This window comes from Microcebus murinus, unplaced genomic scaffold, assembly GCF_040939455.1.
Source record: "Microcebus murinus isolate Inina unplaced genomic scaffold, M.murinus_Inina_mat1.0 scaf052_hap2_Mmur4.0, whole genome shotgun sequence".
NCBI classification, from domain to species: domain Eukaryota; kingdom Metazoa; phylum Chordata; class Mammalia; order Primates; family Cheirogaleidae; genus Microcebus; species Microcebus murinus.
The window spans coordinates 65,715-85,628 of NW_027438998.1; the positions used below are offsets into that span (position 1 = coordinate 65,715).

Below are 19,914 nucleotides of genomic sequence, written 5' to 3' on the forward strand. Positions count from 1 at the left end.
GAAAGGCTTCCTTACTGGGTGTGGAAATCTCCTATGCCTTTCCTCGCCTATTCTGTCGGCTCTAAAATTCTCTTTCGGTTGCCACCCTCACAGATGGATTAGGAAACTCTTTGCGGTGCACTCATTAGTGAAATGACCTCAATGACGCTGGAATCCAATATCTAATCGCCGATTTTTAGCGAGTCCACACGCCAGGGTGGTTGGGGTCCAATGCAGCCCCGGCCAGGCCCAGGCCCCTTGGACTGGGCCACAGGAGGACACAGAGGAGGGTCCCGGCCCCCACGGTAGCGGTGCGGGCAGTTCTCCAAGGGCTTGGGTGTTTTCCAGAGGGAGGAGATGGAGGGGACTGATTTCTTCAGCGCCCCACAGACCACGCCACCCCACCCCACCCATGGGACACATCCCGAGAGAGAGAGAGACGCCCCATACACTGGCTCCCCTCCCCCGTGCGCTGTGCCCCAGCCCTGGCCCGGGGGAATAGGCGGCCGCGGGGCCACAGGGTGGGGGGCACAGCTGAAAGGGGTTGTGGGGGAGGGCGGCCCCTGGCTGGGGTCAAAGGGCGAGCGCCCCGCCCCGCCCACCCGCCCGTGCGCAGTCAGCGGCCCGGAGGCGCGCTGGGGGTGGGGGGCGGGGAGGTGAAGGAGGCCAGGCGAGGAGAGGAGGGGGGCTGGAAGGTCTCCACCTTGGCGGGTCCAGCCGTGGAGGCGCATCTTGTGTGAGTGTGAGTGAGTGAGTGAGTGTGAGTGTGAGTGTGTGTGTATAGAGAGACAGCCCCCAACCCCGGCCCGCCGCTCCCTGCCCGCCCCGCCTGTCACCCCGTCCCTCGGAGCCCACGGGACCCGGCCGGCGAACTCAACAGGCCCGGCCCGGCGCGGGGCCTGGGGCGGGAGGAGGCGGCGGGGAAGCGCAGAGAGGCTCGGCTTCTCGAGCGGGGCAGGGGCGCCCTCCGCCGTCCACGACCACACCACCCCGAACGCGCCCGATCCCGTCTGGTCTCGGAAGCTAAGCAGGGTCGGGCCTGGTTAGAACTTGGATGGGAGACCGCCCGGGAATACCGGGTGCCGTAGGCTTCTTCTTCTTTTTTTTTTTTTTTTTGCCTCTGGTTCTGTCGCGTTTCTGGGAGTGCGGGGGCGGCCCGGGGTGGGGGTGACCCCCACCCTCAGCGCCCGCCGCGGTGCCTGGCGCCCCAGCCCGCACCGTGGGGCCTCCTCTTGTCCCGAGCCGTGACACCGCCGCCACGCGGCAGCATGCGTGGCTTCTGGACAGTCAGGTCTCAGACCAAAGGTCTGCTCTGTGGGAGCCGACACGCTGGAGGAAACCTTGAGAGTCTGAGAGGGGAGGGAGTTCCAGAAGAAGGCCAGGATGTCATTTTGAGGGAGTATGTGACCAGAACTCGTCCCGTTGCTTTTGGGGTTCTATGGGCTACACGTAGGAATCTTTGGTGGTGGCACCTGATGTTCGGGCATCCGGAGTCACACCCAGACCTGCTCCACAGGCCTCCTTTTACTTTTCTCTTCGGATTCATTTTTTTTTTTTTTTTTTTTGAGACAGAGTCTCGGTTTGTTGCCCAGGGTAGAGTGAGTGCCGTGGCGTCAGCCTAGCTCACAGCAACTTCAAACTCCTGGGCTCGAGTGATCCTTCTGCCTCAGCCTCCCGGGTAGCTGGGACTGCAGGCATGCGCCACCATGCCCCGCTAATTTTTTATATATATATCAGTTGGCCAATTAATTTCTTTCTATTTATAGTAGAGACGGGGTCTCGCTCTTGCTCAGGCTGGTTTTGAACTCCTGACCTTGAGCAATCCGCCCGCCTCGGCCTCCCAAGAGCTAGGATTACAGGCGTGAGCCACAGCGCCCGGCCGGATTCATTATTTTTAAAAAGTGTCTCTTATCTCTATTATTGCATTTTCTTTTCTCTCTCTTTTCAAGCAGATGATGGGAGTCCAAGTTTTAAGGTGACATGTGTTGCCCGTGCCCCCCTCCCCCCCCGTGTTCTTATTCATTTACCTCTCATGTTGCTCCAGCATATTGTGGGGGCACCAATGTTAAGGTCGGGTGCGTTGCCCTCTCCCAGCCTCCCCCCTCGGGTCAGAGCTTCAAGTGCGCCCATCCCCCAGTCGGTGCGCACCCACCCCATTCCTAATGGATGTGTATGCCCATCCCCTCCCCCCACCCGCCCGACACCCACCCGAAGAAGGTGATTCCTCTGTGTCCACTTAGGTGTCCATCGGTTCGTACCCATTTGCTGGTGAGCGCGAGCACGTGGTGCTCGTGTGTCCATTCTTGGGATACTTGGCTTACTGGAACGGGTTCCAGCTCTGGCCAGGAGAACCACGAGAGGTGCCCCCTCACCGCTGCTCCTCATAGCCGAATAGCACTCCGTGGTGTCCACGCGCCACATTTTATTTACCCACTCGTGGGTCGATGGGCACTCGGGTGGCTTCCAGGTCTTTGCGATTGTGACTTGTGCCCTGACTCTAACCCTAACCCTTACCCAGCCCGTCTCCTCCACGGCCCCTGCCTGACTGACTCCTTCCCGCCCGGCCTGTCACCTGTCACCGTCCTCTGCCCCTGCCTGACACGCTCCTCCCCGCCCGGGCCGTCACCGTCCTCGGCCCCTGCCTGACGGGGCTCCTCCGTCGCCTGGGCCTTCCAAGGGCTTGGTGTGGACGCTGGTTCCAGGACGCCCTCCCAGGAACCCGGTAGCAGGGCGGCCGCAGCGTCTCGCGCAACCCAACCGTCCGCCGGCTGGCCGCCGTGGCTAAGTGGCCTGCGGGGGACGTGCTCCCGCTGTGCCGTGGGGGCCCAGCCTGGTGTCTTCTCTGAGGCCCCACGGCTGCCGCTCCCCGCAAGGGGATAGCCGCGGAGGTGGGGACCGCCTCCTCGTGGGGACGTACACCCAGCTCTCCACGTCGGATTCCGGGGCTCTCTGTCCTGCCAGAAGGCCCAGCTGGCCTGCGGGTCCTTAGAGTGGCAAAAACATCCGAAAACTGAGATTGAGGGTCCGGTGGGTGTCTGCACTTTTGTGCTGGGCACCCCAGGGAGGCCCGGGGGCTGGCTGGACAATGCGGTCTGCTGGGCTGGGGGGGGTTTGGAGGAGCAACTGATGCCCTTTGCACTTTGGGTAGCAAGTGTCTGAGGTGTCTCTGGGCCCTGTGCCATGTGGGGGCGGGGGCGGGGGCGGGGTGGGAGGAGGAGGAGGAGGAGGAGGAGGAGGAGGAGGTGGGAAGGGCCGTGGCCTGCAGTCGTGTTCCCCGGGGTGGCACAGCATGTGGCTTCTTCCACAGGCTGCTTGGCCTGGGCTCCCTGCACCTGGGCCTTTGGAGGACTGGCCCTGTGCTTGCCAACACTTCCTGCAGGGACCCAGAGCTGGGAGGTTGCATCTCTCAGCCCTGGGTCGGGCAGAGCCCCAGCGGGCCATGCCCACAACCTCTCTCAGCACGGGTCCCCCAGAAGGCTCCTTTGGGACCAGGATTCTCTTGCGGGTGACTCTTTAAGGTCTGGCCCCTGGATGGAGGGGCACCAGGAGTAGAGGAGCAGGAAGGGGAAGGGGGTGGCCATGCGAGGGGACACTTTCAGGCCAAGTCCCAGCTTCAGCCTGATCCTCCTGGGAACCCCGGGGTGGACATCACACCTCCTGGTTGCCCCGCTCTGAGACAAGGAGCCGGGCTTCGCATTCCCACAGCAGCCAGTCGTGGGCTGAGGACACCTGGGGCGTTGGGAACTCCCTGGCTTCTCCTTGGATTAACATCTGGAGCTGCTTGTGAATTGTGCCGCCACACACACCCGAGTGCAGGTGTCTTCTGCACAGACTGCGGGCCTCGCTCTTCTGAATGCCGCTAGCTCGCCACCCACCCACGGGAGAACCTGGTCAGGGTACTTTCTCTCAGGGGCAGACTCTCATCCGGGCGGGGGGCTACCGGTGTCTCTGTTTGCTCCTTTCTTTCTTCCATTTCGGGAAAGGCTTCCTTACTGGGTGTGGAAATCTCCTATGCCTTTCCTCGCCTATTCTGTCGGCTCTAAAATTCTCTTTCGGTTGCCACCCTCACAGATGGATTAGGAAACTCTTTGCGGTGCACTCATTAGTGAAATGACCTCAATGACGCTGGAATCCAATATCTAATCGCCGATTTTTAGCGAGTCCACACGCCAGGGTGGTTGGGGTCCAATGCAGCCCCGGCCAGGCCCAGGCCCCTTGGACTGGGCCACAGGAGGACACAGAGGAGGGTCCCGGCCCCCACGGTAGCGGTGCGGGCAGTTCTCCAAGGGCTTGGGTGTTTTCCAGAGGGAGGAGATGGAGGGGACTGATTTCTTCAGCGCCCCACAGACCACGCCACCCCACCCCACCCATGGGACACATCCCGAGAGAGAGAGAGACGCCCCATACACTGGCTCCCCTCCCCCGTGCGCTGTGCCCCAGCCCTGGCCCGGGGGAATAGGCGGCCGCGGGGCCACAGGGTGGGGGGCACAGCTGAAAGGGGTTGTGGGGGAGGGCGGCCCCTGGCTGGGGTCAAAGGGCGAGCGCCCCGCCCCGCCCACCCGCCCGTGCGCAGTCAGCGGCCCCGGAGGCGCGCTGGGGGTGGGGGGCGGGGAGGTGAAGGAGGCCAGGCGAGGAGAGGAGGGGGGCTGGAAGGTCTCCACCTTGGCGGGTCCAGCCGTGGAGGCGCATCTTGTGTGAGTGTGAGTGAGTGAGTGAGTGTGAGTGTGAGTGTGTGTGTATAGAGAGACAGCCCCCAACCCCGGCCCGCCGCTCCCTGCCCGCCCCGCCTGTCACCCCGTCCCTCGGAGCCCACGGGACCCGGCCGGCGAACTCAACAGGCCCGGCCCGGCGCGGGGCCTGGGGCGGGAGGAGGCGGCGGGGAAGCGCAGAGAGGCTCGGCTTCTCGAGCGGGGCAGGGGCGCCCTCCGCCGTCCACGACCACACCACCCCGAACGCGCCCGATCCCGTCTGGTCTCGGAAGCTAAGCAGGGTCGGGCCTGGTTAGAACTTGGATGGGAGACCGCCCGGGAATACCGGGTGCCGTAGGCTTCTTCTTCTTTTTTTTTTTTTTTTTGCCTCTGGTTCTGTCGCGTTTCTGGGAGTGCGGGGGCGGCCCGGGGTGGGGGTGACCCCCACCCTCAGCGCCCGCCGCGGTGCCTGGCGCCCCAGCCCGCACCGTGGGGCCTCCTCTTGTCCCGAGCCGTGACACCGCCGCCACGCGGCAGCATGCGTGGCTTCTGGACAGTCAGGTCTCAGACCAAAGGTCTGCTCTGTGGGAGCCGACACGCTGGAGGAAACCTTGAGAGTCTGAGAGGGGAGGGAGTTCCAGAAGAAGGCCTGGATGTCATTTTGAGGGAGTATGTGACCAGAACTCGTCCCGTTGCTTTTGGGGTTCTATGGGCTACACGTAGGAATCTTTGGTGGTGGCACCTGATGTTCGGGCATCCGGAGTCACACCCAGACCTGCTCCACAGGCCTCCTTTTACTTTTCTCTTCGGATTCATTTTTTTTTTTTTTTTTTTTTGAGACAGAGTCTCGGTTTGTTGCCCAGGCTAGAGTGAGTGCCGTGGCGTCAGCCTAGCTCACAGCAACTTCAAACTCCTGGGCTCGAGTGATCCTTCTGCCTCAGCCTCCCGGGTAGCTGGGACTGCAGGCATGCGCCACCATGCCCCGCTAATTTTTTATATATATATCAGTTGGCCAATTAATTTCTTTCTATTTATAGTAGAGACGGGGTCTCGCTCTTGCTCAGGCTGGTTTTGAACTCCTGACCTTGAGCAATCCGCCCGCCTCGGCCTCCCAAGAGCTAGGATTACAGGCGTGAGCCACAGCGCCCGGCCGGATTCATTATTTTTAAAAAGTGTCTCTTATCTCTATTATTGCATTTTCTTTTCTCTCTCTTTTCAAGCAGATGATGGGAGTCCAAGTTTTAAGGTGACATGTGTTGCCCGTGCCCCCCTCCCCCCCCCCGTGTTCTTATTCATTTACCTCTCATGTTGCTCCAGCATATTGTGGGGGCACCAATGTTAAGGTCGGGTGCGTTGCCCTCTCCCAGCCTCCCCCCTCGGGTCAGAGCTTCAAGTGCGCCCATCCCCCAGTCGGTGCGCACCCACCCCATTCCTAATGGATGTGTATGCCCATCCCCTCCCCCCACCCGCCCGACACCCACCCGAAGAAGGTGATTCCTCTGTGTCCACTTAGGTGTCCATCGGTTCGTACCCATTTGCTGGTGAGCGCGAGCACGTGGTGCTCGTGTGTCCATTCTTGGGATACTTGGCTTACTGGAACGGGTTCCAGCTCTGGCCAGGAGAACCACGAGAGGTGCCCCCTCACCGCTGCTCCTCATAGCCGAATAGCACTCCGTGGTGTCCACGCGCCACATTTTATTTACCCACTCGTGGGTCGATGGGCACTCGGGTGGCTTCCAGGTCTTTGCGATTGTGACTTGTGCCCTGACTCTAACCCTAACCCTTACCCAGCCCGTCTCCTCCACGGCCCCTGCCTGACTGACTCCTTCCCGCCCGGCCTGTCACCTGTCACCGTCCTCTGCCCCTGCCTGACACGCTCCTCCCCGCCCGGGCCGTCACCGTCCTCGGCCCCTGCCTGACGGGGCTCCTCCGTCGCCTGGGCCTTCCAAGGGCTTGGTGTGGACGCTGGTTCCAGGACGCCCTCCCAGGAACCCGGTAGCAGGGCGGCCGCAGCGTCTCGCGCAACCCAACCGTCCGCCGGCTGGCCGCCGTGGCTAAGTGGCCTGCGGGGGACGTGCTCCCGCTGTGCCGTGGGGGCCCAGCCTGGTGTCTTCTCTGAGGCCCCACGGCTGCCGCTCCCCGCAAGGGGATAGCCGCGGAGGTGGGGACCGCCTCCTCGTGGGGACGTACACCCAGCTCTCCACGTCGGATTCCGGGGCTCTCTGTCCTGCCAGAAGGCCCAGCTGGCCTGCGGGTCCTTAGAGTGGCAAAAACATCCGAAAACTGAGATTGAGGGTCCGGTGGGTGTCTGCACTTTTGTGCTGGGCACCCCAGGGAGGCCCGGGGGCTGGCTGGACAATGCGGTCTGCTGGGCTGGGGGGGGTTTGGAGGAGCAACTGATGCCCTTTGCACTTTGGGTAGCAAGTGTCTGAGGTGTCTCTGGGCCCTGTGCCATGTGGGGGCGGGGGCGGGGGCGGGGTGGGAGGAGGAGGAGGAGGAGGAGGAGGAGGAGGAGGTGGGAAGGGCCGTGGCCTGCAGTCGTGTTCCCGGGGGTGGCACAGCATGTGGCTTCTTCCACAGGCTGCTTGGCCTGGGCTCCCTGCACCTGGGCCTTTGGAGGACTGGCCCTGTGCTTGCCAACACTTCCTGCAGGGACCCAGAGCTGGGAGGTTGCATCTCTCAGCCCTGGGTCGGGCAGAGCCCCAGCGGGCCATGCCCACAACCTCTCTCAGCACGGGTCCCCCAGAAGGCTCCTTTGGGACCAGGATTCTCTTGCGGGTGACTCTTTAAGGTCTGGCCCCTGGATGGAGGGGCACCAGGAGTAGAGGAGCAGGAAGGGGAAGGGGGTGGCCATGCGAGGGGACACTTTCAGGCCAAGTCCCAGCTTCAGCCTGATCCTCCTGGGAACCCCGGGGTGGACATCACACCTCCTGGTTGCCCCGCTCTGAGACAAGGAGCCGGGCTTCGCATTCCCACAGCAGCCAGTCGTGGGCTGAGGACACCTGGGGCGTTGGGAACTCCCTGGCTTCTCCTTGGATTAACATCTGGAGCTGCTTGTGAATTGTGCCGCCACACACACCCGAGTGCAGGTGTCTTCTGCACAGACTGCGGGCCTCGCTCTTCTGAATGCCGCTAGCTCGCCACCCACCCACGGGAGAACCTGGTCAGGGTACTTTCTCTCAGGGGCAGACTCTCATCCGGGCGGGGGGCTACCGGTGTCTCTGTTTGCTCCTTTCTTTCTTCCATTTCGGGAAAGGCTTCCTTACTGGGTGTGGAAATCTCCTATGCCTTTCCTCGCCTATTCTGTCGGCTCTAAAATTCTCTTTCGGTTGCCACCCTCACAGATGGATTAGGAAACTCTTTGCGGTGCACTCATTAGTGAAATGACCTCAATGACGCTGGAATCCAATATCTAATCGCCGATTTTTAGCGAGTCCACACGCCAGGGTGGTTGGGGTCCAATGCAGCCCCGGCCAGGCCCAGGCCCCTTGGACTGGGCCACAGGAGGACACAGAGGAGGGTCCCGGCCCCCACGGTAGCGGTGCGGGCAGTTCTCCAAGGGCTTGGGTGTTTTCCAGAGGGAGGAGATGGAGGGGACTGATTTCTTCAGCGCCCCACAGACCACGCCACCCCACCCCACCCATGGGACACATCCCGAGAGAGAGAGAGACGCCCCATACACTGGCTCCCCTCCCCCGTGCGCTGTGCCCCAGCCCTGGCCCGGGGGAATAGGCGGCCGCGGGGCCACAGGGTGGGGGGCACAGCTGAAAGGGGTTGTGGGGGAGGGCGGCCCCTGGCTGGGGTCAAAGGGCGAGCGCCCCGCCCCGCCCACCCGCCCGTGCGCAGTCAGCGGCCCCGGAGGCGCGCTGGGGGTGGGGGGCGGGGAGGTGAAGGAGGCCAGGCGAGGAGAGGAGGGGGGCTGGAAGGTCTCCACCTTGGCGGGTCCAGCCGTGGAGGCGCATCTTGTGTGAGTGTGAGTGAGTGAGTGAGTGTGAGTGTGAGTGTGTGTGTATAGAGAGACAGCCCCCAACCCCGGCCCGCCGCTCCCTGCCCGCCCCGCCTGTCACCCCGTCCCTCGGAGCCCACGGGACCCGGCCGGCGAACTCAACAGGCCCGGCCCGGCGCGGGGCCTGGGGCGGGAGGAGGCGGCGGGGAAGCGCAGAGAGGCTCGGCTTCTCGAGCGGGGCAGGGGCGCCCTCCGCCGTCCACGACCACACCACCCCGAACGCGCCCGATCCCGTCTGGTCTCGGAAGCTAAGCAGGGTCGGGCCTGGTTAGAACTTGGATGGGAGACCGCCCGGGAATACCGGGTGCCGTAGGCTTCTTCTTCTTTTTTTTTTTTTTTTTGCCTCTGGTTCTGTCGCGTTTCTGGGAGTGCGGGGGCGGCCCGGGGTGGGGGTGACCCCCACCCTCAGCGCCCGCCGCGGTGCCTGGCGCCCCAGCCCGCACCGTGGGGCCTCCTCTTGTCCCGAGCCGTGACACCGCCGCCACGCGGCAGCATGCGTGGCTTCTGGACAGTCAGGTCTCAGACCAAAGGTCTGCTCTGTGGGAGCCGACACGCTGGAGGAAACCTTGAGAGTCTGAGAGGGGAGGGAGTTCCAGAAGAAGGCCTGGATGTCATTTTGAGGGAGTATGTGACCAGAACTCGTCCCGTTGCTTTTGGGGTTCTATGGGCTACACGTAGGAATCTTTGGTGGTGGCACCTGATGTTCGGGCATCCGGAGTCACACCCAGACCTGCTCCACAGGCCTCCTTTTACTTTTCTCTTCGGATTCATTTTTTTTTTTTTTTTTTTTTGAGACAGAGTCTCGGTTTGTTGCCCAGGCTAGAGTGAGTGCCGTGGCGTCAGCCTAGCTCACAGCAACTTCAAACTCCTGGGCTCGAGTGATCCTTCTGCCTCAGCCTCCCGGGTAGCTGGGACTGCAGGCATGCGCCACCATGCCCCGCTAATTTTTTATATATATATCAGTTGGCCAATTAATTTCTTTCTATTTATAGTAGAGACGGGGTCTCGCTCTTGCTCAGGCTGGTTTTGAACTCCTGACCTTGAGCAATCCGCCCGCCTCGGCCTCCCAAGAGCTAGGATTACAGGCGTGAGCCACAGCGCCCGGCCGGATTCATTATTTTTAAAAAGTGTCTCTTATCTCTATTATTGCATTTTCTTTTCTCTCTCTTTTCAAGCAGATGATGGGAGTCCAAGTTTTAAGGTGACATGTGTTGCCCGTGCCCCCCTCCCCCCCCCGTGTTCTTATTCATTTACCTCTCATGTTGCTCCAGCATATTGTGGGGGCACCAATGTTAAGGTCGGGTGCGTTGCCCTCTCCCAGCCTCCCCCCTCGGGTCAGAGCTTCAAGTGCGCCCATCCCCCAGTCGGTGCGCACCCACCCCATTCCTAATGGATGTGTATGCCCATCCCCTCCCCCCACCCGCCCGACACCCACCCGAAGAAGGTGATTCCTCTGTGTCCACTTAGGTGTCCATCGGTTCGTACCCATTTGCTGGTGAGCGCGAGCACGTGGTGCTCGTGTGTCCATTCTTGGGATACTTGGCTTACTGGAACGGGTTCCAGCTCTGGCCAGGAGAACCACGAGAGGTGCCCCCTCAGCGCTGCTCCTCATAGCCGAATAGCACTCCGTGGTGTCCACGCGCCACATTTTATTTACCCACTCGTGGGTCGATGGGCACTCGGGTGGCTTCCAGGTCTTTGCGATTGTGACTTGTGCCCTGACTCTAACCCTAACCCTTACCCAGCCCGTCTCCTCCACGGCCCCTGCCTGACTGACTCCTTCCCGCCCGGCCTGTCACCTGTCACCGTCCTCTGCCCCTGCCTGACACGCTCCTCCCCGCCCGGGCCGTCACCGTCCTCGGCCCCTGCCTGACGGGGCTCCTCCGTCGCCTGGGCCTTCCAAGGGCTTGGTGTGGACGCTGGTTCCAGGACGCCCTCCCAGGAACCCGGTAGCAGGGCGGCCGCAGCGTCTCGCGCAACCCAACCGTCCGCCGGCTGGCCGCCGTGGCTAAGTGGCCTGCGGGGGACGTGCTCCCGCTGTGCCGTGGGGGCCCAGCCTGGTGTCTTCTCTGAGGCCCCACGGCTGCCGCTCCCCGCAAGGGGATAGCCGCGGAGGTGGGGACCGCCTCCTCGTGGGGACGTACACCCAGCTCTCCACGTCGGATTCCGGGGCTCTCTGTCCTGCCAGAAGGCCCAGCTGGCCTGCGGGTCCTTAGAGTGGCAAAAACATCCGAAAACTGAGATTGAGGGTCCGGTGGGTGTCTGCACTTTTGTGCTGGGCACCCCAGGGAGGCCCGGGGGCTGGCTGGACAATGCGGTCTGCTGGGCTGGGGGGGGTTTGGAGGAGCAACTGATGCCCTTTGCACTTTGGGTAGCAAGTGTCTGAGGTGTCTCTGGGCCCTGTGCCATGTGGGGGCGGGGGCGGGGGCGGGGTGGGAGGAGGAGGAGGAGGAGGAGGTGGGAAGGGCCGTGGCCTGCAGTCGTGTTCCCCGGGGTGGCACAGCATGTGGCTTCTTCCACAGGCTGCTTGGCCTGGGCTCCCTGCACCTGGGCCTTTGGAGGACTGGCCCTGTGCTTGCCAACACTTCCTGCAGGGACCCAGAGCTGGGAGGTTGCATCTCTCAGCCCTGGGTCGGGCAGAGCCCCAGCGGGCCATGCCCACAACCTCTCTCAGCACGGGTCCCCCAGAAGGCTCCTTTGGGACCAGGATTCTCTTGCGGGTGACTCTTTAAGGTCTGGCCCCTGGATGGAGGGGCACCAGGAGTAGAGGAGCAGGAAGGGGAAGGGGGTGGCCATGCGAGGGGACACTTTCAGGCCAAGTCCCAGCTTCAGCCTGATCCTCCTGGGAACCCCGGGGTGGACATCACACCTCCTGGTTGCCCCGCTCTGAGACAAGGAGCCGGGCTTCGCATTCCCACAGCAGCCAGTCGTGGGCTGAGGACACCTGGGGCGTTGGGAACTCCCTGGCTTCTCCTTGGATTAACATCTGGAGCTGCTTGTGAATTGTGCCGCCACACACACCCGAGCAGGTGTCTTCTGCACAGACTGCGGGCCTCGCTCTTCTGAATGCCGCTAGCTCGCCACCCACCCACGGGAGAACCTGGTCAGGGTACTTTCTCTCAGGGGCAGACTCTCATCCGGGCGGGGGGCTACCGGTGTCTCTGTTTGCTCCTTTCTTTCTTCCATTTCGGGAAAGGCTTCCTTACTGGGTGTGGAAATCTCCTATGCCTTTCCTCGCCTATTCTGTCGGCTCTAAAATTCTCTTTCGGTTGCCACCCTCACAGATGGATTAGGAAACTCTTTGCGGTGCACTCATTAGTGAAATGACCTCAATGACGCTGGAATCCAATATCTAATCGCCGATTTTTAGCGAGTCCACACGCCAGGGTGGTTGGGGTCCAATGCAGCCCCGGCCAGGCCCAGGCCCCTTGGACTGGGCCACAGGAGGACACAGAGGAGGGTCCCGGCCCCCACGGTAGCGGTGCGGGCAGTTCTCCAAGGGCTTGGGTGTTTTCCAGAGGGAGGAGATGGAGGGGACTGATTTCTTCAGCGCCCCACAGACCACGCCACCCCACCCCACCCATGGGACACATCCCGAGAGAGAGAGAGAGACGCCCCATACACTGGCTCCCCTCCCCCGTGCGCTGTGCCCCAGCCCTGGCCCGGGGGAATAGGCGGCCGCGGGGCCACAGGGTGGGGGGCACAGCTGAAAGGGGTTGTGGGGGAGGGCGGCCCCTGGCTGGGGTCAAAGGGCGAGCGCCCCGCCCCGCCCACCCGCCCGTGCGCAGTCAGCGGCCCCGGAGGCGCGCTGGGGGTGGGGGGCGGGGAGGTGAAGGAGGCCAGGCGAGGAGAGGAGGGGGGCTGGAAGGTCTCCACCTTGGCGGGTCCAGCCGTGGAGGCGCATCTTGTGTGAGTGTGAGTGAGTGAGTGAGTGTGAGTGTGAGTGTGTGTGTATAGAGAGACAGCCCCCAACCCCGGCCCGCCGCTCCCTGCCCGCCCCGCCTGTCACCCCGTCCCTCGGAGCCCACGGGACCCGGCCGGCGAACTCAACAGGCCCGGCCCGGCGCGGGGCCTGGGGCGGGAGGAGGCGGCGGGGAAGCGCAGAGAGGCTCGGCTTCTCGAGCGGGGCAGGGGCGCCCTCCGCCGTCCACGACCACACCACCCCGAACGCGCCCGATCCCGTCTGGTCTCGGAAGCTAAGCAGGGTCGGGCCTGGTTAGAACTTGGATGGGAGACCGCCCGGGAATACCGGGTGCCGTAGGCTTCTTCTTCTTTTTTTTTTTTTTTTTGCCTCTGGTTCTGTCGCGTTTCTGGGAGTGCGGGGGCGGCCCGGGGTGGGGGTGACCCCCACCCTCAGCGCCCGCCGCGGTGCCTGGCGCCCCAGCCCGCACCGTGGGGCCTCCTCTTGTCCCGAGCCGTGACACCGCCGCCACGCGGCAGCATGCGTGGCTTCTGGACAGTCAGGTCTCAGACCAAAGGTCTGCTCTGTGGGAGCCGACACGCTGGAGGAAACCTTGAGAGTCTGAGAGGGGAGGGAGTTCCAGAAGAAGGCCTGGATGTCATTTTGAGGGAGTATGTGACCAGAACTCGTCCCGTTGCTTTTGGGGTTCTATGGGCTACACGTAGGAATCTTTGGTGGTGGCACCTGATGTTCGGGCATCCGGAGTCACACCCAGACCTGCTCCACAGGCCTCCTTTTACTTTTCTCTTCGGATTCATTTTTTTTTTTTTTTTTTTTTGAGACAGAGTCTCGGTTTGTTGCCCAGGCTAGAGTGAGTGCCGTGGCGTCAGCCTAGCTCACAGCAACTTCAAACTCCTGGGCTCGAGTGATCCTTCTGCCTCAGCCTCCCGGGTAGCTGGGACTGCAGGCATGCGCCACCATGCCCCGCTAATTTTTTATATATATATCAGTTGGCCAATTAATTTCTTTCTATTTATAGTAGAGACGGGGTCTCGCTCTTGCTCAGGCTGGTTTTGAACTCCTGACCTTGAGCAATCCGCCCGCCTCGGCCTCCCAAGAGCTAGGATTACAGGCGTGAGCCACAGCGCCCGGCCGGATTCATTATTTTTAAAAAGTGTCTCTTATCTCTATTATTGCATTTTCTTTTCTCTCTCTTTTCAAGCAGATGATGGGAGTCCAAGTTTTAAGGTGACATGTGTTGCCCGTGCCCCCCTCCCCCCCCCGTGTTCTTATTCATTTACCTCTCATGTTGCTCCAGCATATTGTGGGGGCACCAATGTTAAGGTCGGGTGCGTTGCCCTCTCCCAGCCTCCCCCCTCGGGTCAGAGCTTCAAGTGCGCCCATCCCCCAGTCGGTGCGCACCCACCCCATTCCTAATGGATGTGTATGCCCATCCCCTCCCCCCACCCGCCCGACACCCACCCGAAGAAGGTGATTCCTCTGTGTCCACTTAGGTGTCCATCGGTTCGTACCCATTTGCTGGTGAGCGCGAGCACGTGGTGCTCGTGTGTCCATTCTTGGGATACTTGGCTTACTGGAACGGGTTCCAGCTCTGGCCAGGAGAACCACGAGAGGTGCCCCCTCACCGCTGCTCCTCATAGCCGAATAGCACTCCGTGGTGTCCACGCGCCACATTTTATTTACCCACTCGTGGGTCGATGGGCACTCGGGTGGCTTCCAGGTCTTTGCGATTGTGACTTGTGCCCTGACTCTAACCCTAACCCTTACCCAGCCCGTCTCCTCCACGGCCCCTGCCTGACTGACTCCTTCCCGCCCGGCCTGTCACCTGTCACCGTCCTCTGCCCCTGCCTGACACGCTCCTCCCCGCCCGGGCCGTCACCGTCCTCGGCCCCTGCCTGACGGGGCTCCTCCGTCGCCTGGGCCTTCCAAGGGCTTGGTGTGGACGCTGGTTCCAGGACGCCCTCCCAGGAACCCGGTAGCAGGGCGGCCGCAGCGTCTCGCGCAACCCAACCGTCCGCCGGCTGGCCGCCGTGGCTAAGTGGCCTGCGGGGGACGTGCTCCCGCTGTGCCGTGGGGGCCCAGCCTGGTGTCTTCTCTGAGGCCCCACGGCTGCCGCTCCCCGCAAGGGGATAGCCGCGGAGGTGGGGACCGCCTCCTCGTGGGGACGTACACCCAGCTCTCCACGTCGGATTCCGGGGCTCTCTGTCCTGCCAGAAGGCCCAGCTGGCCTGCGGGTCCTTAGAGTGGCAAAAACATCCGAAAACTGAGATTGAGGGTCCGGTGGGTGTCTGCACTTTTGTGCTGGGCACCCCAGGGAGGCCCGGGGGCTGGCTGGACAATGCGGTCTGCTGGGCTGGGGGGGGTTTGGAGGAGCAACTGATGCCCTTTGCACTTTGGGTAGCAAGTGTCTGAGGTGTCTCTGGGCCCTGTGCCATGTGGGGGCGGGGGCGGGGGCGGGGTGGGAGGAGGAGGAGGAGGAGGAGGTGGGAAGGGCCGTGGCCTGCAGTCGTGTTCCCCGGGGTGGCACAGCATGTGGCTTCTTCCACAGGCTGCTTGGCCTGGGCTCCCTGCACCTGGGCCTTTGGAGGACTGGCCCTGTGCTTGCCAACACTTCCTGCAGGGACCCAGAGCTGGGAGGTTGCATCTCTCAGCCCTGGGTCGGGCAGAGCCCCAGCGGGCCATGCCCACAACCTCTCTCAGCACGGGTCCCCCAGAAGGCTCCTTTGGGACCAGGATTCTCTTGCGGGTGACTCTTTAAGGTCTGGCCCCTGGATGGAGGGGCACCAGGAGTAGAGGAGCAGGAAGGGGAAGGGGGTGGCCATGCGAGGGGACACTTTCAGGCCAAGTCCCAGCTTCAGCCTGATCCTCCTGGGAACCCCGGGGTGGACATCACACCTCCTGGTTGCCCCGCTCTGAGACAAGGAGCCGGGCTTCGCATTCCCACAGCAGCCAGTCGTGGGCTGAGGACACCTGGGGCGTTGGGAACTCCCTGGCTTCTCCTTGGATTAACATCTGGAGCTGCTTGTGAATTGTGCCGCCACACACACCCGAGTGCAGGTGTCTTCTGCACAGACTGCGGGCCTCGCTCTTCTGAATGCCGCTAGCTCGCCACCCACCCACGGGAGAACCTGGTCAGGGTACTTTCTCTCAGGGGCAGACTCTCATCCGGGCGGGGGGCTACCGGTGTCTCTGTTTGCTCCTTTCTTTCTTCCATTTCGGGAAAGGCTTCCTTACTGGGTGTGGAAATCTCCTATGCCTTTCCTCGCCTATTCTGTCGGCTCTAAAATTCTCTTTCGGTTGCCACCCTCACAGATGGATTAGGAAACTCTTTGCGGTGCACTCATTAGTGAAATGACCTCAATGACGCTGGAATCCAATATCTAATCGCCGATTTTTAGCGAGTCCACACGCCAGGGTGGTTGGGGTCCAATGCAGCCCCGGCCAGGCCCAGGCCCCTTGGACTGGGCCACAGGAGGACACAGAGGAGGGTCCCGGCCCCCACGGTAGCGGTGCGGGCAGTTCTCCAAGGGCTTGGGTGTTTTCCAGAGGGAGGAGATGGAGGGGACTGATTTCTTCAGCGCCCCACAGACCACGCCACCCCACCCCACCCATGGGACACATCCCGAGAGAGAGAGAGACGCCCCATACACTGGCTCCCCTCCCCCGTGCGCTGTGCCCCAGCCCTGGCCCGGGGGAATAGGCGGCCGCGGGGCCACAGGGTGGGGGGCACAGCTGAAAGGGGTTGTGGGGGAGGGCGGCCCCTGGCTGGGGTCAAAGGGCGAGCGCCCCGCCCCGCCCACCCGCCCGTGCGCAGTCAGCGGCCCCGGAGGCGCGCTGGGGGTGGGGGGCGGGGAGGTGAAGGAGGCCAGGCGAGGAGAGGAGGGGGGCTGGAAGGTCTCCACCTTGGCGGGTCCAGCCGTGGAGGCGCATCTTGTGTGAGTGTGAGTGAGTGAGTGAGTGTGAGTGTGAGTGTGTGTGTATAGAGAGACAGCCCCCAACCCCGGCCCGCCGCTCCCTGCCCGCCCCGCCTGTCACCCCGTCCCTCGGAGCCCACGGGACCCGGCCGGCGAACTCAACAGGCCCGGCCCGGCGCGGGGCCTGGGGCGGGAGGAGGCGGCGGGGAAGCGCAGAGAGGCTCGGCTTCTCGAGCGGGGCAGGGGCGCCCTCCGCCGTCCACGACCACACCACCCCGAACGCGCCCGATCCCGTCTGGTCTCGGAAGCTAAGCAGGGTCGGGCCTGGTTAGAACTTGGATGGGAGACCGCCCGGGAATACCGGGTGCCGTAGGCTTCTTCTTCTTTTTTTTTTTTTTTTTGCCTCTGGTTCTGTCGCGTTTCTGGGAGTGCGGGGGCGGCCCGGGGTGGGGGTGACCCCCACCCTCAGCGCCCGCCGCGGTGCCTGGCGCCCCAGCCCGCACCGTGGGGCCTCCTCTTGTCCCGAGCCGTGACACCGCCGCCACGCGGCAGCATGCGTGGCTTCTGGACAGTCAGGTCTCAGACCAAAGGTCTGCTCTGTGGGAGCCGACACGCTGGAGGAAACCTTGAGAGTCTGAGAGGGGAGGGAGTTCCAGAAGAAGGCCTGGATGTCATTTTGAGGGAGTATGTGACCAGAACTCGTCCCGTTGCTTTTGGGGTTCTATGGGCTACACGTAGGAATCTTTGGTGGTGGCACCTGATGTTCGGGCATCCGGAGTCACACCCAGACCTGCTCCACAGGCCTCCTTTTACTTTTCTCTTCGGATTCATTTTTTTTTTTTTTTTTTTTTGAGACAGAGTCTCGGTTTGTTGCCCAGGCTAGAGTGAGTGCCGTGGCGTCAGCCTAGCTCACAGCAACTTCAAACTCCTGGGCTCGAGTGATCCTTCTGCCTCAGCCTCCCGGGTAGCTGGGACTGCAGGCATGCGCCACCATGCCCCGCTAATTTTTTATATATATATCAGTTGGCCAATTAATTTCTTTCTATTTATAGTAGAGACGGGGTCTCGCTCTTGCTCAGGCTGGTTTTGAACTCCTGACCTTGAGCAATCCGCCCGCCTCGGCCTCCCAAGAGCTAGGATTACAGGCGTGAGCCACAGCGCCCGGCCGGATTCATTATTTTTAAAAAGTGTCTCTTATCTCTATTATTGCATTTTCTTTTCTCTCTCTTTTCAAGCAGATGATGGGAGTCCAAGTTTTAAGGTGACATGTGTTGCCCGTGCCCCCCTCCCCCCCCCGTGTTCTTATTCATTTACCTCTCATGTTGCTCCAGCATATTGTGGGGGCACCAATGTTAAGGTCGGGTGCGTTGCCCTCTCCCAGCCTCCCCCCTCGGGTCAGAGCTTCAAGTGCGCCCATCCCCCAGTCGGTGCGCACCCACCCCATTCCTAATGGATGTGTATGCCCATCCCCTCCCCCCACCCGCCCGACACCCACCCGAAGAAGGTGATTCCTCTGTGTCCACTTAGGTGTCCATCGGTTCGTACCCATTTGCTGGTGAGCGCGAGCACGTGGTGCTCGTGTGTCCATTCTTGGGATACTTGGCTTACTGGAACGGGTTCCAGCTCTGGCCAGGAGAACCACGAGAGGTGCCCCCTCACCGCTGCTCCTCATAGCCGAATAGCACTCCGTGGTGTCCACGCGCCACATTTTATTTACCCACTCGTGGGTCGATGGGCACTCGGGTGGCTTCCAGGTCTTTGCGATTGTGACTTGTGCCCTGACTCTAACCCTAACCCTTACCCAGCCCGTCTCCTCCACGGCCCCTGCCTGACTGACTCCTTCCCGCCCGGCCTGTCACCTGTCACCGTCCTCTGCCCCTGCCTGACACGCTCCTCCCCGCCCGGGCCGTCACCGTCCTCGGCCCCTGCCTGACGGGGCTCCTCCGTCGCCTGGGCCTTCCAAGGGCTTGGTGTGGACGCTGGTTCCAGGACGCCCTCCCAGGAACCCGGTAGCAGGGCGGCCGCAGCGTCTCGCGCAACCCAACCGTCCGCCGGCTGGCCGCCGTGGCTAAGTGGCCTGCGGGGGACGTGCTCCCGCTGTGCCGTGGGGGCCCAGCCTGGTGTCTTCTCTGAGGCCCCACGGCTGCCGCTCCCCGCAAGGGGATAGCCGCGGAGGTGGGGACCGCCTCCTCGTGGGGACGTACACCCAGCTCTCCACGTCGGATTCCGGGGCTCTCTGTCCTGCCAGAAGGCCCAGCTGGCCTGCGGGTCCTTAGAGTGGCAAAAACATCCGAAAACTGAGATTGAGGGTCCGGTGGGTGTCTGCACTTTTGTGCTGGGCACCCCAGGGAGGCCCGGGGGCTGGCTGGACAATGCGGTCTGCTGGGCTGGGGGGGGTTTGGAGGAGCAACTGATGCCCTTTGCACTTTGGGTAGCAAGTGTCTGAGGTGTCTCTGGGCCCTGTGCCATGTGGGGGCGGGGGCGGGGGCGGGGTGGGAGGAGGAGGAGGAGGAGGAGGTGGGAAGGGCCGTGGCCTGCAGTCGTGTTCCCCGGGGTGGCACAGCATGTGGCTTCTTCCACAGGCTGCTTGGCCTGGGCTCCCTGCACCTGGGCCTTTGGAGGACTGGCCCTGTGCTTGCCAACACTTCCTGCAGGGACCCAGAGCTGGGAGGTTGCATCTCTCAGCCCTGGGTCGGGCAGAGCCCCAGCGGGCCATGCCCACAACCTCTCTCAGCACGGGTCCCCCAGAAGGCTCCTTTGGGACCAGGATTCTCTTGCGGGTGACTCTTTAAGGTCTGGCCCCTGGATGGAGGGGCACCAGGAGTAGAGGAGCAGGAAGGGGAAGGGGGTGGCCATGCGAGGGGACACTTTCAGGCCAAGTCCCAGCTTCAGCCTGATCCTCCTGGGAACCCCGGGGTGGACATCACACCTCCTGGTTGCCCCGCTCTGAGACAAGGAGCCGGGCTTCGCATTCCCACAGCAGCCAGTCGTGGGCTGAGGACACCTGGGGCGTTGGGAACTCCCTGGCTTCTCCTTGGATTAACATCTGGAGCTGCTTGTGAATTGTGCCGCCACACACACCCGAGTGCAGGTGTCTTCTGCACAGACTGCGGGCCTCGCTCTTCTGAATGCCGCTAGCTCGCCACCCACCCACGGGAGAACCTGGTCAGGGTACTTTCTCTCAGGGGCAGACTCTCATCCGGGCGGGGGGCTACCGGTGTCTCTGTTTGCTCCTTTCTTTCTTCCATTTCGGGAAAGGCTTCCTTACTGGGTGTGGAAATCTCCTATGCCTTTCCTCGCCTATTCTGTCGGCTCTAAAATTCTCTTTCGGTTGCCACCCTCACAGATGGATTAGGAAACTCTTTGCGGTGCACTCATTAGTGAAATGACCTCAATGACGCTGGA

The 19,914-nt window shown here is 62.5% G+C and overlaps 5 pseudogenes; all 5 read left to right on the plus strand.

The window, feature by feature from the left end:
- The first annotated feature begins 951 nt into the window (after window positions 1–951).
- LOC142869037 (uncharacterized) lies at window positions 952–1,070 on the plus strand (annotated as a pseudogene).
- Window positions 1,071–4,909: 3,839 nt separating this feature from the next.
- LOC142869038 (uncharacterized) lies at window positions 4,910–5,028 on the plus strand (annotated as a pseudogene).
- Window positions 5,029–8,870: 3,842 nt separating this feature from the next.
- LOC142869039 (uncharacterized) lies at window positions 8,871–8,989 on the plus strand (annotated as a pseudogene).
- Window positions 8,990–12,818: 3,829 nt separating this feature from the next.
- LOC142869040 (uncharacterized) lies at window positions 12,819–12,937 on the plus strand (annotated as a pseudogene).
- Window positions 12,938–16,766: 3,829 nt separating this feature from the next.
- Window positions 16,767–16,885, plus strand: LOC142869041 (uncharacterized; annotated as a pseudogene).
- The last annotated feature ends 3,029 nt before the right edge of the window (window positions 16,886–19,914 follow it).